Below are 6,732 nucleotides of genomic sequence, written 5' to 3' on the forward strand. Positions count from 1 at the left end.
TCATTCTCTCTCTCTCTCTCTCTCTCTCTCTCTCTCTCTCTCTCTCTCTCTCTCTCTCTCTCTCCCCCTTTCTCCCTCCCTCCCTCCGCCCTATGACTGTTGTCTCAACATGTAAGCTCTCAGCTACGCTCTTGCCGGGCCCCTGCCATGCTCCCCTTCATGATGGTCAAGGACTCACTCTCTGAAACTGTAAACAAGCCCCCAATTAAATTCTTTCTTATATAAATTGCTTTGCTCCTGGTGTGTCTTCACACACAGAAAAGTAACCAAGAAATCTTGCTTGTGAAAGAGCCAAGTGCAGCAAATATTTGTGTAACTTTGAAAAGGCTAAAAATTACCAAGACCAACAAGAAGACAAATTAGGTAAGAGGACACAACTGAGGCAAACCTTCTAGGGCAATGATGCAGAAATGAGTCAGGACAGTTTATATGTAGGGATGGTCAGAAATGGACAGAACTGAAGGCCTAGAAATCACCCTGCATGTTATGTGCCCTGCTTTCTGATAAGGACGACTATCTATCCATTTCCCAGAACAGCCTGTCTATGCCTCTAATCCCAGTTGCCACAGATGCTTGGTTCCATATCACAGGGTCAATCAACTGGAGATGAAAGGTATTTTTAATTTGTGTCTGTATTGAGTACATACAGATATTTAGTTCTTGTTATATAATTCCCCAGTCAGTGGAGCATATTGACTTATGTTGTTTGTGCATCATGTCAAGCATTACAAGCCATTTAAGGATAACTCAACTTCTTATAGGGGAGGACATGTGTAATTATACACATGTTGTAATCTAAGGTACTTTTGATCCTCTGCTTCATATCCATGGGGGACAGGAGGATGACCATAGGGAGTGGTCATAGGACCATTGCCCTACAAATAGCTGGGGACAACTATTCCCAATGCCACATTTTACCCTCCACATTTAATCGATTTGTATTAGAAATCACTAGTCACATATTGACAATACATGGAAGCTCTCCAGGGCAGAATGTGAAAGAGAGAAATTTCCCATACATTGTATTCAAACATTTGGAAACCTATACAGGAAAATGTAGAGCAGTGGCCCATGAAATGTAGTCTGGTCCCTGTTTGAGCTAATGCTAAAAGCCCCAGAGACCCTGAATGGAGCATAGAAGCCTTGCCTGCTCCCAGGCACCACGCCCCTGTCTCTAGCCGTAGCACCCCATAGATTTATGGCCATCGGTCACTTAAGGGCTTTTTCCCTGCAAAAGGTATTTAATCTCAGGCCCACCCTGAGAAGTGGTGTTGTGGTTTTACCCATATACTTTCTACCATGACAATAAATGCCTTAAAACCTTGACTGCCTCTTTTCATCAGGATCCTTCATGGGGAGCTATGGAGAGCCATGAAAAAGGCCTTTGCCTGTAGAGCCACTATTTAGTTTCCCGTAGACGGCCTCTCTGAGCTCCCAGCCACAACCTCCACCAAGCCGGTCTGCCTGTCTTCAAACCAAGGATTCCCTCCATGGGACCGGCTGGAGCTCCCTCCTTCCCCACCCAGCCCTGGCTAAATCCAGCCCATGGCCCAGATTCCGTTCTCAGCTCTTCTGACTTCCAGCAGCACCTGGGTGTCCTAGAGCCTGGGAACCCCACGGCCTCCTTGCAGGCCACGGGAATCCTGAGCCAGCTCCAGCTGCCCCCTACCTCAGACTGTGCTTTCCCACTCCCAGAGCGGTGTCCTGGAGCTTACACCCAGCCAGGCCACTGTATAGGGTAAGAGCAGTCAAACTTCCCTTTTCCCTCCTGGCCAACCGGCCAAGCGCAGTGTGAAATGGACTCAGGACAAACAACCCTACAGGAAAAGATGAAATTGACTTTTTCCTTACATCCTGTGCACAAATTTACGTTAGCTCAACTGTTTATCAGCAGTGTTTATCAGCTATAAGAACTTCCTGGTGGGATTTTTAAGGTCATTTCTGTATACTATCTTACTGCTCTAAGATTTCAAGTACTGTATTGAATAAACATGGAGAGAGTGGACAACCCCGCCATGTTCCTGATTTTAGTAAATTGTTTTGAGTTCCTCCCCATTTAGGTTGATGTGAAATTTTCCGGTGTCTTTGGAGACTCAGTGATGTTTTTCTGAAACTGGTCTTATGAAAGGATGTTTTTCTGAAGCAAACATTTGAGAGGATTTTTGGCTGAGAATAGACACATGGTGTTTTTCTGGAAGCTGTTTTGGGGAAAGGCGTGTAATGTTTTGCTAGAGTAACAGGCTGTGTGGTGTTTGGAAAATATGTAAGTGTAACCCAACAGTCAGAGGATGGTGCTCGTGCATTGGTTCACTTTGTTTTCTTAGCTGATCCTTGCTTGTCCTGACTTTGTAGAGAGAAATGCACCAAAGAACTTCTGGTGATATTCCCTATGTTTCCTGCTGCTTCCACTGACTTCTGCTGATTTGGTAGAGCCTTGCTGTTCCTTTTGGATCAAGGCCCTCCTGCTGGTTGTGTTTAGTGACACTACTGAACTGGACTCCTGGTAACCTGACAACAAAGATTGGAATCTCCCCAAAGAACCACTTTTAAACCGAGCCACAACCCCTATTCCCATTTCCTATTAACCCTTCCTTCCCCCAACTTTTGGCAGGAGGGCTTGAAGATAGGTTGAAGCACTAAAAAATACCCTAATTGAAGAACTTTTGGCAGGAGGGCTTGAAGATAGGTTGAAGCACTAAAAAATACCCTAATTGAAGTAGGCTTTGAAAATCTAAGCCTATAATGTTGACTATGGACTTCCTGTGAAGTGCATTTATTATGTCGAGCTAAATCCCTTGTGCCCCTAGCTCACCAGGACTTTTATCCTGGTGGGGTTTGAATTGTGTCAGAGGCCCTTTCTGCATCTAGTGAGATGATTATGTGGTTTTTGTCTTTCAGTGTTTATATGTTACATTGCCTTTATCAGTTTATGTATGTCGAGTTCATCTTTCTATCTATGGGATAACGCCTACTTGATCATGGTGGGTGATCATTTAGATGTGTTCTTGGATTTGGTTTGCAACTATTTTATTAGAAATTCTGGTCTGTAATTTTCTTCCTTTTTATGACCGATATATGATTTAGGCATTAGGCTAATTCTGGATTGATAAAAGGAATTGGACAATAGTCCTTCTGTATCGGTTTTGTAGAATAACTTGTAGAGTATTGGCACTAATTCTACTTTGAAATTTGGGTATAATTCTGCTTTCAAAACCACCTGGCCCTGGGCTCTTTTAACAGAGAGACTTTAATTACTGCTTATATGTCCCTGGGGATTATGTTTCTGCTGAAATTGCATATATGCTCTTGATTTGATTTAGGTAAGTGGTATATGTCAAGAAAATGATCCATTTCTTTTAGATTTTCCAAGTTGGTGGAATACAAGTTCTCAAAATGCATCCTTATGATTCTCTGGGTTTCCTTGGTGGCTGTTATATCCCTTTTCTTCTCTAATTTTGTAAATTAGGATCTTTTCTCTCCACGTTTGATTTGTTTAAGGGTTTGGCAATTTTATTGATTTTCCTAAAGAAGCACTTTTTTCTCATTAATTTGGTGTTTGTTTGTTTTTGGGGATTTTCAGGTTGGTTGGTTTGTTGGCGGTTTTTTGTCTCTATTTTACTTATTTTCACCAAAAGTTTATTTCTTGACATCTACTTCCAAAAGTGTGTGATCCCTTCTTTTTGCTCAAGAGCTTCCAAGTTTGCTATTAAGCTATTACTAGGCAATCTGCCCAATTACCTCTTAATGTAGACACTTACTGCTATGAACTTGCCTCTTAGAACTACCTTCATGGTGTCCCAAAAGTTTAGATTCTGAGTGTTTTCATTTTCATTAATTCTGAATAGTCCTTAATTTCTTTCCTAATTTCTGTCTTGACCCAATATTCATTCAGCAGCTTAGTTTCTTTCAGTACACAAACTTTCTGCTACTCCTGTTGCTGATGATATCCAGTTTGAATCCATGGTGGTCAGACAGGATGCAGGTTCTTATTGCACTTTTCTGGTACCAGGTGAGACGTTCTTTATGTTCAAGTCTGTGGCCAATTTTGCAGAAAGTTTCATGAGGTGCCTTAATAGTCACTTCACATGTATGCGTGCACAGTGGTGGGGGTTTTACTTAGCTGTAGCAAAGAATGAAATTATGTCTTGCAGGACAGTAAGTAAAACTGGAGATCAGGTTTAAGTAAATAAACCAGGCTCAGAAGGACAAAGTGTAGGCAACCTCAGAGTCAGCTCAAGACCACATTCTCAACATAAAGCAGATTTATTTGCTCCAGAAGAACACAGGCCAGGAAATAAGAGACAAAGACAGGAGCTAGAGGATTAAGGAAAATGACAAAGAAATAAGGGGAAAGAGGAACAAAGGACTGCCTCTGGATAGAGGGGAGACAAACATGGCCCACAGGCAGATGACAGCTTATAAAGGTCAAAGGGGAAATACCATGTAAGGGTGAGCTGTTTAATATTTATTGAACATGTTAAATAGGTTAACTACAAGGGAACTTTTGATTTCTGGACTTCAATACTTTGATAGGTGGACCTTGGTAGTCAGGCCCAGGAAGAGGAAGTGGCCAGATAATGGGAAAGACCTTGGTAGCCAGCTTTAGGGGTGTGATCTAAGAGTTTTTACCAAGGAGAGGGAATGGGGTAGAAGACAAGGCCAGCCAGAGCCATGCTTGCCCTTCTCAGGACAGCTAGAGTCTCTTCATTAAGATAGCATTTTCTCTCAGTGTGGAACCCAGGTTTATTTTAAACACATGAAAGCATAAGGCGCACCAAAACACCCACAAAACTTTTGACCCAAAGTTTATCCTATCTACAAGAAATGTAAGGACAGGGGACGATCAGAGAATAAGGAAATGGCCAACCAATAACCAGCCCAACCTGAGACCCATCTCATGGGCAAGCACCAATCCCTGACACTATTAATGATACTCTGCTGTGCTTGCAGACAGAAGCCTAGCATAACTGTCCTCTGAGAGGCTCCACCCAACAGCTGACCAAAACAGATACTGAGACCCACAGCCAAACAGAATGGAGCTTGGGAACTCTTATGGAAGAGCTGGGAGAATAATTGAGAGCTCTGAAGGGGATAGGAACTCCACAGGAGGACCAACAAAGTCAACTAACCTGGACCCTTGGGGCTTTCAGAGACTGAACCACCAAACAGAGTATACCTGGGCTGGACCTAGGCACCCCGTGCACAGGTAGCAGATTTATTGCTTGTTCTTCATGTGGAGAAAGAGTGTTATTGCTCAAGCTGTCCCTGTCTGTAGAACTTCCCTTAACTGGGCTGCCTTGCCTGGTCCCAGTGGGAGAGGATGCTCTTAGACCTACAGAGACCTGGTGTGTGTGTGTGGTGTGTGTGTGTGTGTGTGTGTGTGTGTGTGTGTGTGTGTGTGTGTGTGTTGGGGGGCGGGGGGGAGTCATCCACATTCTCAGAGGAGAAAAGGAAGAGGGGATGGGGTATGAGGGAAGGAGCTGTGTAATGTGGGGGTGGGGGGATTGGGAAAACCAGGAAGGAAGGCAGCATACTGGATGTAAAGTGGAAAAAAAGACATTAAAGTGTGACTACTGGGGAGGAGGACCCTGTTCTCACTTAGAGGGACAAAAGCCCGTAAAGCAGGGGTCGATCTGAACAAAGTAAGATGATATATGTGTATGAAAATGTAATAATGAAAGCCACTATTATACATTATATAGACTAAGTTTAAAAGTTTGCAGAAGAGTGTTGGAGGCTAGCCTGCTCTGCAGATGGAGATCTGGAACAGTTAGAGAGACCCTGACTCAAAAATATAGTTTAAATTTTTATCACATTTCATAAACCACTATTGTTAGATTTATAATTCCTCATCAGTTTCTCACAAGTCACCCCAAGACAGTTTCTGAACTGGATGGGAGGAGAACAGGCTAATTCACAACGCTTTCAAAGAGTAAAGCAAAGAGTCTCACGATGTCTGTGAGAATCCAGAGTAATGGATGCGCAGCACGTGTGAAGATCAAGACAGGCTAAGAGTAAATCACTTCTGCTCTCAAGGGCTGGGGCAGCAGCAATAACTGAGTACAGGAGTCTCCCTCTTCATGACTTCAGTTATACATGGCAATCCGTGCTCCTAAGATAGAAATGGAAATGTCTAGCAATTCCATAGATAATACACTGATATGGACTGTGGCAGAATGCACAGGTCCTACACAGGTCCAAGGCATACAGGCCCCCAGCACTGAGAAGAGGAAGTGGACAAGGGCTCCTCCCATTCTCCACCAAGGACCTGTCTCCAACTGACAACTGTTTACAAAGGCGAGACCAGTTTTCTCCCATGGGGTCTCACTTGGTACATTGACCACACTTAATGCCAGTTAATCGGAGGCTCCTTGCCCAGCATTAGATGGCCAACGCAAAATGAACTCGGTGGTATTTTTATAAACTTTTGTCTCATGTGGCTTTATTAGTTTTTGTTTTCTTTTCTTATTGGTCTTTTATTTGTGGTTTCCAATTTTGTGATTATCTGTATGTGTCTCTTGTGTTTTCTCTTTTTAAAATTCTAGTTTATTGGATTTTTTTGTTGTTTTCTATAGAAAGAAGGGTATGATGAAGGGTTAGTGAGTGGGCAAGGGAGGATCTAAGGAGATTTGGGGAAGGGGAAACCCAGATTAGAATATATTGTGTTAAAAAATTATTTTCAGCATATGTCAGGGAAAGCAAGCCAGTATAACACTCGTGAATGGCCTCTGC

This window comes from Rattus norvegicus, chromosome 17 (genome assembly GCF_021556685.1).
Source record: "Rattus norvegicus strain SHRSP/BbbUtx chromosome 17, alternate assembly SHRSP_T2T, whole genome shotgun sequence".
NCBI lineage: Eukaryota > Metazoa > Chordata > Mammalia > Rodentia > Muridae > Rattus > Rattus norvegicus.